Source organism: Pristiophorus japonicus, chromosome 1 (assembly GCF_044704955.1).
Source record: "Pristiophorus japonicus isolate sPriJap1 chromosome 1, sPriJap1.hap1, whole genome shotgun sequence".
NCBI lineage: Eukaryota > Metazoa > Chordata > Chondrichthyes > Pristiophoridae > Pristiophorus > Pristiophorus japonicus.
In genome coordinates this window covers 498495451-498507773 of record NC_091977.1, presented here as the reverse complement: position 1 = coordinate 498507773, position 12323 = coordinate 498495451, and positions in this window count along the sequence as shown.

Genomic DNA, 12323 nt, shown 5'->3' with positions numbered 1-12323 from the left:
TGGACTCCCCTCATCCACCCCAGATTGAGTCAGCCAGTAAACAGATGGAGAGTTTAGGCAGATGAAGCAACGCACTAACTGCCTTCTCCACAAGGGTGGCCGCTGAAGGAATACTGGCCACGCTCCTCCAGTGGCTCAGTGATTCAAACCTGATCTGTGCTTTGTGAGCTGATCTCAAAGATTGGTTCTCATCTAGCTGTAGGCATGACAATTGGTCCCACTGTGCCCAGGCCTGGCAAGAAAAAAATCAGCCGGAGTGCCCATTTCTGATCAACGAGTGACCCTGCCAGAACGTCCACATGTGTGGATAAAGATCAGTTGTGCCACCCATTCAATATCCATTGCCAAGAGCCATTCATCAGGATTCGGGATCTGTATGAGGTAGCAGAAGATGACATTACCTGTACAAACATTCCACAAGATGAGATGATTCTCAGCTGTGATGTCCCTGCCTATCCTTCCTGCTTCTCCCATAGTTAATCAACCAGGCAACAGTGTGAAGACACACATATAAAGAATAACCACTTGGGTGAGGTACAGGAACGTACCCCAGGGCCGGTGGCACCATACCCCCGCATGCATCAGCGTCTTTTGGAGACGTGGGGTAAAAAAAATACTGGGGTAGATTGCCACCTGGATGCAAACTGGCACCATGAATCTGCCAAACACTATAAAAACTGCCTACTTTTCATTTCCATTGATTTCAACAGAAATTAAGATTGGGTGGTTTTATATAATAGGAGGCTGATCTGCAACATCAGTTTTATACCCGGGTGGCAAGTTGAAAATCTGCCCCATAATAATTTGGCCACACAGATAAACTTCCTTTTGATCTTGCACTCTGAGGACTGATTCGCATCATGCCAGAATGTTTGGCAACAGAAAGTAATGTCTGCAAACTGCCAGTCACTTGCCAGTCTCAAGAGAGCTGATTCCTTTGTCCCTTAAATTGTTGTCAGAGAAGCGAGTGATTGTGAGTGAATCAGATGGATATCTCCATACATAATTACAACAGACTGTGAGTCGTCTGTGATCTTCACAATCTTCAAACGTTCAAATAGCTTGTTCTTCATACAGAGCTTTGAAGTGAAGATCTGTCTGTCTTGACTGTTTAAATCTGCAGTTATTACATAAGAACATAAGAAATAGGAGCAGGAGTAGGCCATTTGGCCTCTCGAGCCTGCTCTGCCATTTAATAAAACCATGGCTGATCTGATCATGGTCTCAGCTTCACTTCCCTTCCCGATCCTCATAACCCTTTACTCCCTTATTGAAAGGATTAAGGCAGGATCACCGTCATCCCGTTTGATTGCTGTATCAGTAAGAAATATTCAGAAGGCATTGTGTAACAGACCTATATATAATATGGTTTGTGTCAGTGTGATTTTGTTTCAGCTTTGCATCAATGCACCCGGTTAATGTAATCGGGGTGTAAATTCCCCTGAATCAGATTTAGGCTAGCATTGCGAGATTACCTCAAGGATATAGCCTCTTACTGCTTCAACTTTGCATTGGTTGCATTACAGCTACCCAGTCAGATTCAGATGCTGATGAGTGGAGCTCTGTTCCCATAGATGCACACAAAAAAGAACAAAATAACTTACATTAATATAGCACCTTTGACATCCTCAAGATATTCCAATATGCTTCACAGCCAATTAAGTACTTTTGAAGTGTAGTCGCTGTTTAATGTAGAAAAACATGGCAGCCAATTTACATACAGCAAGACCCGACAAATAACAATGAGATAAATGGTCAGAACATTTGTTTTTGTTGGTGTTGGGTGAGGGATAAAAATTGGCCACAACTCCAAGTTGCCTGGCCAAAGAACAACACAAAGTCAGCAGTGTAACTTGTCCCACTTCATTGTAATCAAGTGCCTTTGCTGCTAACGATGGCATAATGGGAGAATAAAAAACATCCAGGCAGGTATTGAATTTAGTACTTGGGGCTGTAACCAATTATCACCCAGCTAATGATCTTCAGTGAAAGGGGCTCAATTGTTCTTGACTTAATGAGTTATCCAGGTCAGCTCGATGTAATGCTGTGGCCCTTTACTGCTTGCAATTGTTCCAGAATCATTGCATCAGTTCCTGAGGGTTGAAAATTAAGCAACCTTCCGCTGCGTTATCCGACGGTATTTTGCCATTTTGGGTGGAAAATGGTACAGTGGGAAATTCCTTGAAGTCCTCCGCCGGCGGTTTTGAAATACCGCTGAGGAGCAGACCGCAGGCGTGCAAGACTGGAAAAAGTGCTTTCGCCCAAGTTTAAAAAAATGCAGAGGAAAAACGGTGGTGGGTATGAAAACCTGCAAAAAAAGGTAAGTTAAAGTTTATTTTTAAATTCTTTTCCAGCGATTCACTAAAAAGGGCCTTATGAATGTTTTCAGATTTTTTTATTATTTGCTTTTTGGAAAAATATTTTTTGTGTTTTCCCTCCTCCTTAGGCCCAACTCGCAGCGGTATCGGCCGCGGAGAAAAGTTGCAGAACATTTGCGGTTTATGCCACAAATGTTTGTGCAACGGTGATTTTTCCCAAATCTTCCACCAACAAATCATAGCAGAGTTAAAAAAATACGCTATGTTCCAAAAGCTAATTTCTAGCCCTTATTCAGTTAGTAGATTTTCAGTTACATGGATGTACGTGAAAATTCTTGTCTGCATTCAGGAAGCATACAGAGGAAAATTAGTCGTTTTAAGAAAATGACTAATCAAGGCTTCGGAACACTCAACATATTCAACATTTTTTTTGGAGTGCAGTGTGTTATCCCTGTTATTTTGATATGGTATGAAGCGCATTAACTATGGTGATTGTCAATATAGTCAATATTTACTTTTTTGTGTCTCTTGCGTCCTTATGAGTAATTTGAGACCTGATATATGGTAAGTGTAGCATGCTTGGGAGGAAAAAGGTGTACTTTGGACCTATGGTTCCCAAAGCTCTCCACCACTGTGGTTTTCCTCATGTTATATCTGGGTGTGTTGTAGACTAATTGATAGAGATTGATTTCTATGATTAGTCAACAAGTCCGTTATCATTATATCACATGAGAGTGAACTAGATGGACCTTGGTCTTTTCTCATCGAGCAATTCCTATATTATTATTCAGGATATTTTTGGCTTTCTTATTTCAGACTACTCTCATAGGTGATACTTAGTTTTCCACAGCCTCATGAGCATCATCAGTGAATGTGATCTACTCTGAACTGCGGCAGGAAAATCCCCCTGCAAAACAGATACACCGTTTTGAGTACTGTTGAGGGGGATGACTCATCGGGGAGGGCAGCAGGAGCCAAGTTCATGGCACCATGGCTGGCTCTGCTGCACAGGAGGGCAGGAAAAAGAATGGGAGAGCAATAGCGATAGGGGATTCGATTGTAAGGGGAATAGATAGGCGTTTCTGTGGCCGCAACCGAGACTCCAGGATGGTATGTTACCTCCCTAGTGCAAGGATCAAGGATGTCTCGGAGTGGATGCAGGACATTCTGAAAAGGGAGGGTGAACAGCCAGTTGTCGTGGTGCCCATTGGTACCAACGATATAGGTAAAAAAAGTGATGAGGTCCTACGAGACGAATTTAAGGAGCTAGGAGCTAAATTAAAACGTAGGAGCTCAAAAGTAGTAATCTTGGGATTGCTACCAGTGTCACGTGCTAGTCAGAGTAGGAATCGTAGGATAGCTCAGATGAATACGTGGCTTGAGCAGTGGTGCAGCAGGGAGGGATTCAAATTCCTGGGGCATTGGAACCGGTTCTGGGGGAGGTGGGACCAGTACAAACCAGACGGTCTGCACCTAGGCAGGACCGTCACCAATGTCCTAGGGGGAGTGTTTGCTAGTGCTGTTGGGGAGGAGTTAAACTAATATGGCAGGGGGGTGGGAACCAATGAAGGGAGACAGAGGGAAACAAAAAGGAGACAAAAGCAAAAGACAGAAGGGAGATGAGTAAAAGTGGAGGGCAGAGAAACCCAAGGCAAAAAACAAAAAGGGCCACTGAATATATAGGGGCTGCAGGAGGGGTCAAAACTATAAATCATGGTTTAAAAACTAGTATTAAAACACTCTACCTAAACGCACGCAGCATTCGAAATAAAGTAATTGAGTTGACGGCACAAATCATTACAAATGGGTATGATTTGGTGGCCATTACAGAAACGTGGTTGCAGGGTGGCTAAGACTGGGAATTAAACATGCAGGGGTATCTGACGATTCGGAAAGATAGACAAGAAGGGAAAGGAGATGGGGCAGCTCTGTTAATAAAGGATGATATAAGGGCAGTTGTGAGAGACGATATTGGCTCTAATGAACAAAATGTTGAATCATTGTGGTGAGATTAGAGATAGTAAGGGGAAAAAGTCACTGGTGGGCGTAGTTTATAGGTCCCCGAATAATAACTTCATGGTGGGGCGGGCAATAATCAAGGGAATAATGGAGGCATGTGAAAAAGGAACGGCAGTAATCATGGGGGATTTTAACCTATATATCGATTGGTCAAATCAAATCGCACGGGGTAGCCTTGAGGAGGAATTCATAGAATGCATATGGAATTGTTTCTTAGAACAGTATGTTACAGAACCTACAAGGGAGCAAGCTATCTTAGATCTGGTCCTGTGTAATGAGACAGGAAAAATAAACGATCTCCTAGTAAAAGATCCTCTCGGAATGAGTGATCACAGTATGGTTGAATTTGTAATACAGATTGAGGGTGAGGAAGTAGTGTCTCAAACGAGTGCACTATGCTTAAACAATGGGATGAGGGTAGAGTTGACAAAAGTAGACTGGAAACACAGACTATACGGTGGCACAATTGAGGAACAGTCGAGGACTTTTAAGGAGCTCTTTCATAGTGCTCAACAAAAATATATTCCAGTTGAAAAAGATGGGCGTTAAGAGAAGGGATAACCAGCCGTGGATAACCAAGGAAATAAAGAAGAGTATCAAATTAAAAACCAATGCATATAAGGTGGCCAAAGTTAGTGGGAAGCTAGAAGATTGGGAACATTTTAAACAACAGCAAAGAATGACGAAGAAAGCAATAAAGAAAGGAAAGATAGATTACGAAGGTAAACTTGCGCAAAACATAAAACAGATAGTAAAAGATTTTACAGATATATAAAACGGAAAAGAGTGACTAAAGTAAATGTTGGTCCCTGAGAAGATGAGAAGGGGGATTTAGTAATGGGAAATGTGGAAATGACTGAGACTTTAAATAATTATTTTGCTTCGGTCTTCACAGTGGAAGACACAAAAACCATGCCAAAAATTGCTGGTCACAGGAATGTGGGAAGGGAGGACCTTGAGACAATCACGATCACTAGAGAGGTAATGCTGGACAGGCTAATGGGACTCAAGGTAGACAAGTCCCCTGGTCCTGATGAAATGCATCCCAGGGTATTAAAAGAGATGGCGGAAGTGATAGCAAATGCATTCGTTATAATCTACCAAAATTCTCTGGACTCTGGGGAGGTACCAGTGGATTGGAAAGCAGCTAATGTAACACTTCTGTTTAAAAAAGGGGGCAGACAAAAGGTAGTTAACTATAGGCCGGTTAGTTTAACATCTGTAGTGGGGAAAATGCTTGAAACTATCATTAAGGAAGAAATAGCAGGACATCTAGATAAGAATAGGGCAATCAAGCAGATGCAACATGGATTCATGAAGGGGAAATCATGTTTAACTAATTTACTGGAATTCTTTGAGGATATAATGAGCATGGTGGATAGAGGTGTACCGATGGATGTGGTGTGTTTAGATTTCCAAAAGGCATTCGATACGGTGCCACACAAAAGGTTACTGCAGAAGATAAAGGTACGCGGAGTTAGAGGAAATGTATTAGCATGGATAGAGAATTGGCTGGCGAACAGAAAGCAGAGAGTCGGGATAAATGGGTCCTTTTCGGGTTGGAAATCGGTGGTTAGTGCTGGGACCACAACTGTTTACAATATACATAGATGACCTGGAAGAGGGGACAGAGTGTAGTGTAGCAAAATTTGCAGATGACACAAAGATGAGTGGGAAAGCGGGTTGTGTAGAGGACACAGAGAGGCTGCAAAGAGATTTAGATAGGTTAAGCGAATGGGCTAAGGTTTGGCAGATGGAATACAATGTCGGAAAGTGTGAGGTCATCCACCTTGGGAAAAAAAACAGTAAAAGGGAATATTATTTGAATGGGGAGAAATTACAACATGCTGCGGTGCAGAGGGACCTGGGGGTCCTTGTCCATGAATCCCAAAAAGTTAGTTTGCAGGTGCAGCAGGTAATCAGGAAGGCGAATGGAATGTTGGCCTTCATTGCGAGAGGGATGGAGTACAAAAGCAGGGAGGTCCTGCTGCAACTGTATAAGGTATTGGTGAGGCCGCACCTGGAGTACTGCGTGCAGTTTCGGTCACCTTACTGAAGGAAGGATATACTAGCTTTGGAGGGGGTACAGAGACGATTCACCAGACTGATTCCGGAGATGAGGGGGTTACCTTATGATGATAGATTGAGTAGACTGGGTCTTTACTCGTTGGAGTTCAGAAGGATGAGGGGTGATCTTATAGAAACATTTAAAATAATGAAAGGGATAGACAAGATAGAGGCAGGGAGGTTGTTTCCACTGGTCGGGGAGACTAGAACTAGGGGGCACAGCCTCAAAATATGGGGGAGCCAATTTAAAACCGAGTTGAGAAGGAATTTCTTCTCCCAGAGGGTTGTGAATCTGTGGAATTCTCTGCCCAAGGAAGCAGTTGAGGCTAGCTCATTGAATGTATTCAAATCACAGTTAGATAGATTTTTAACCAATAAGGGAATTAAGGGTTACGGGGAGCGGGCGGGTAAGTGGAGCTGAGTCCACGGCCAGATCAGCCATGATCTTGTTGAATGGCAGAGCAGGCTCAAGGGGCTAGATGGTCTACTCCTGTTCCTAATTCTTATGTTCTTATGTTCTTATGTTCTTATGTTCTTGTCCTGCCCTCACACAGGGACTGATTAAGGGGGGGAGGGGGGCGCAGATGGGACAGTTGCCTGCGGCCCAAGCCTGGAGGTGGGCCCATACATGGTTGGATTAAGGGTAGGGGTAAACAGTATTGACATAAGTGATGTAGCAAGAGCGGAGCGAAACCACGAGGGCTCAGGCACATTCTTGACTCAATGTAAACAGACTCTAGATACCCTTTTTCTGGAGATGCATTCTGCACACAAAGCAAGGACGAAAAAAATGGAAGAGCACCAGCTACGCAAGGAGCAAAAGAGAAGAGAAGTAACTAAACTGTTTAAACGAGATAATTTATTCCAACTAAAAACTCAATATCATGAAGATGAAGGCCAATGCGATGCTGTGCAGTCAACTTCAACAGTGAAATCACTAGTGGCACCGGACTTGGAGTTGGCCGAGTTGGAGCTCCAAGTCCAAAAAGTTGAAGAAGATAAAAACCAACTGGCTCATATTGAGCTGAAAGAAGCACAACTTACGAGTGACATTGGGCTGTGGGGAGACAATATCTCAGAAGGCATTAAAAGCCATTGGATTGCAAAAGGTAGCGAGGAGTGCCGAAACTGTGATAAAGAATTCGAAAACTGTGGCGTGATTCATGCTAAGGAAGGATGTCGGCGATACTGCTCGAAGTCCTTCTTAACACGTGTGCACACTGACAGGAGAATGTGTGGAGCGAACGTGGCTCTGTTATACACCTTCAAATGGTAGAGTATACTGCTTTACTTGCAAGTTCACAGCATGAACAAATAGCCACTGTATTCATGGGTTTAATGACTGGACGCATGGAGATGAGAGGATTTTATCTCACGAAAACAGCCACCAGCATAGAGAAGCCATGTGCACTAGACAAGCAGGCACTGGTTGTGTGGATGGTCATATTGTCTTCCAGTTTGAAAATGAATGGCAGTACTGGTGCAAGGCACTAGAGCGGGCTGTCTGTGTGATAATGTTTCATTGAACGAGGTCTTTCATTGCGAGACTCGAGACAAAATCGTTGGGTCTCCAAGTAATGGTAATTATCTGGGTGTGTTGGAGGTTCTCGCAAACCACGATGCATTTCTTGCTGAACATACCAAACGGTTCGCCAACAAAGGCAAGGGGCATACTTCATACTTGTCTTCCACCAATTGTGAAGAACTGATTAGTCTGATGGGTGGCAAAGTACTTGAGATGATTATCCAGGAATTGAAATCAGTGAAGTTCTATTCAATATCTGCTAATTCAACGCCAGATGTCACACACTCAGATCAGCTGACATTTGTCATCTGCTATGTTTTACCGATGGTCCTGAGGAAAGGTTCCTAAAGTTCTTGACTCATGAGATCAAGCAAGCTGCAGCAGATCTTGCCCACTTCTATCCCAAAGATCTGGAACCTCTGATTGAAAGTGAATTCATTCAGTTTTCTAGCTTGGTGGGATCCTCAACAGAGCTTCAAACCCTGATTTGTGTCAAACAAACTAAGTCAGCAGAGCTGAGAATGTACCAATTCCTCCATACACACGCCCTCACCCAAACCTTTTCTAACATTGCAATAGCTCTTCGGATATGTATGTCAATGATGGTATCTAATTGCAGTGGTGAGAGGTCCTTCTCGAAACCAAAACGCATCAAGGATGATGTCAGGAGCCGAATAGGACAAGATCGGCTTAATAGTCTTTCAATCTTGAGAATCGCGAGCAAGTACTGAGAGGAGTTAACTTCTCGAAAATCATTGACGAGTTTAGCCGACAAAAATTGAGGAAAAGACTAATATAATGTTATATTTATAGTTGCCTCTGTAGTGAAAATGGAATGCAAATGACAAGTGATGGTCTACTAAAAAAATTACACTGTTTTGTTCTAAATTGTCAATTTAGTTTCAAAATGTAAGGATTTTGTTAAATTAAAACGTTGTTGTTTACTATAAAAACAGGGTTTCATCCAGGTATCAGTTTGATTGTTTGGAAACATAATAAAAGATTAAATGAGTGTCATCATATTATCAATGAGAACATAACCTGAGATGTAGACCTGACCTGACCTTGACCTGATACATACTCAGTATAGTGCTCTGTAACTTAGTTCACTAATGTCATTTACTGAAGAATGTGAATGGGACTAGGGGACCCATGGGCCGGGGTATTACCCGGGGACCGAGGCACCCTTAACCCGTCCCTGTCCTCACGATCACCTCCCCACCCTGCCCCCCAACCCCTCTTGACTTGCCAGTGGGCATCGGAATGGGGCAAAATTGATAAGGCCCCAGTAGGCAAGCTGTGTCATGCTGCCTGAATGGCAATAGCAGCTCAGCTGAATTAAGATGACAAGCAAATGAAGCATGTGCCAATTAAAAAATCTGTAATTCAATAAAAAGAGATAGACTTGCATTAATACAGTGCCTATCACAACCTTGGGACATTCCGAAGTGCTTTGCAACCAATAAAGTCCTTTTGAAGTGTAGTAACTGTTATAATGTAAGAAACACAGCAGCTAATTTGCACACAGCGAGGTCCCACAGGCAGCAATGTGATAACAATCAGATAATCTGTTTCAGTAAAGTTGGCTGAGAAATAAATATTGGCCAGTAGACCTCCCCTGCTCTTCTTCAAAATAATCCCATGGGATCTTTTAAATGCATCTGAAGCCTTGGTTTAATGTCTCATCTGCAAGATGGCACTCCGACAGTGCAACACTTCTTCAGTACTGCACTGAAGTGTCAGCCTGGATTTTGTGCTCAAGTCTCTGGAATGGGACTTGAACCCACCACAACTGTCTGACTCAGAGCTGAGAGTGCAACCACTGAGCCACAGCTAACATATTGTAAAACAATCCATCAGGCCCACAGATATCTGCAGTACAGAAGGAGACCATTCAGCTTATCACGTATTTGCTAGACCAATCTAAAATGAACTTCAATGGCCCACATTCTCTTCATAGCCCTGTATCTGCTCCTTCAAATATTTATCTACTTTCTCCATTGAAAACTGCAATTAAATTCTCTTCTCTTGCCTTTGAGACGAGATTTTAAAAAATGAATGCCAAAATCAAAAATAAAATCATGAATTGTTAGAAATTTGCAGCAGATCAGTCAGTCACTGAAAGAAAAAATAAGTTCATATTTAAAACCAACTGACTTCTGATGATGAGACGCCAGCTGAAATGTTAACTTGAAAGAATAGATCTTTGGAATTCATATTTTGAGAATGAAAGATGCACAATAAGCACAACAGGATTACAGTAAATTGCTACAAGAGGAAGAAGTCATAATAATATGGGTTGGAAGAGTTGTAAAAGTTCAAAAGGCTGTAAATTAACTTTAGAAAAGACTTGGAGTGGATGAGAGTTCCAAGGATGAACAGTTGATAGAAAAATCGTAGTGCTTGAGGATTTGATGCAACGTTAGAGGCAGAATAATTGCTGAGAGTGAGGAATCTTCTGAGATTATAAAGCCAAAGGGAAAGAATATATTAGATAATGAGGAGAGCAGTTCAACAGGCAGAAATAGAGTCAGCTAGTTTCGAAAGGAGAAACTACGGACTCAATGTCAGTATTAAATTGCTAGTTTCAAGGATGATATGCTGAGTTTCTGTTTCTTTATCAAATGAGATTGCCAGGTAGAAAAGGCATATAGTCAAAGACTGGAAGGACAGTAGAAATTTGTTTTCAGAAGCCTTAATATAGTGAGAAGGGCAGATAGGAAAGATGTCAGGAGATCAAAGTGATTTTCTGATTGCATTTTTTTTGACTCAATGATTTATGAGTGGTCTGCATAAATTGCTCTAACCATGAAGTCCAATGTATTTGAATGAGGAGGTATGTTCGATTGTGTGGTTGATTGAGAGGTTAATATTTCTGTGTGTATGGGAAGAAATTACCATTGATTTCATTTTATTGATTTTTTTTTTCTTGGTTAATAACTTCTTTGATTTTCTCCCCTTTTCCCCTTTACAATGTCTCCCTGTCCCTTACACATTGCAAAAGACTGCAGACCTGCTCCCAGGCCCCTGTCAATTCTGCTTTGTGACTGACTGCTGGATGCTTGCATGAGATTTGTCCAGGACGAATGGCTCGTGGATTTTCCATCCCTTTCTCACAGGAATTGACAAGTCTCCATTCAACATGTTCCCAAGGCGGCACATCTGGGTTTGGGAAGTTAACCCACAGAGTTGTACACTTCTGTATACTTCATTGTGATCTGCTAAGTATAAACGATATCACGTTGCTCCGAATTGGTCCTCAAGATGGTCTCTGCGCTCACCTACACTTTTCAAAATCAATGTTAGTTTTAGATCGGTCCAGCAAAGACATAATGGGATGAATCGGGAGCAAAATAAATAGGGATGCTCTGGAACATACTGGCTCCCTCTCATCAGTGGAGTATGCCTGGAGAAAAGGTGTCTCTGTTGGACAGCAAATGTAAAAAAAAATAAAAGTATAGCATATATTTCCGACTGTACTTCTATAAATATAGAATAGAGGATTGAGGATTCTTTGAAAAGAAAGTACTCTAGTTAGATTTTCCCTCCACTTTAAGAATATATGAAGAGGTTAGCCTGAGTAACTGTATACCCACAGCATCATCAACTAGAGGGCATCTCTATTGTGTTCCTAACAAAGATGAGGCTGCACACAGGGAGGTTAAAGTAACAGTGACCTCAATCTTTATTAAGACACTCCAGAGTGAGGAACAGGTCTTGGGGGCTGGCTTATATACAGTGCTCCCAAGGGATGCTGGGATCCCTTGGGACTTCAGGGGATGCGCTCCCTGGTGGCGGAACATGGGAGTGCATGCTTTACAGATACACAACATCACTCCCCCGCAACTTCAAAGTGAAAACTATTTACAAGGTGAGGCAGTCGGGGCCTTTCTTTCTCTGGTGGACCGCCTCAGTATAAATGTCTGTTCTGGTGTGTTGTTGACCCTGCAGGGCTGCTGGGTGAGCCTGGCCTTACTGGGCTGTTGGGCGTGATGGGTTCAATTTCCTGATCCGGGGTGGTGTCGTTGATCCTTTGGGTGTGTGTTGTGGGCTCGACAAAGGTGGTGTCTGCTATGGGTTGTTCGGGGCAGCATGTGAACCACAGCCTCGTTTGGTCCAGGTGCTTTCTGCAAATTTGTCCATTGTCTAGTTTGACTACAAACACCCTACTCCCTTCTTTAGCTATCACAGTGCCCACGATCCACTTCGGACGATGTCCATAGTTTAGCACATACACAGGGTCATTCAGATCAATTTCCCGTGACACAGTGGCGCAACCATCATTTACATTTGTTGCTGCCGCCTGCTCTCTACCTGATCATGCAGGTTGGGGTGAACCAGCAAGAGTCTGGTTTTGTGTATTTCATGAGTAGCTCAGCCGGGAGCACCCCTGT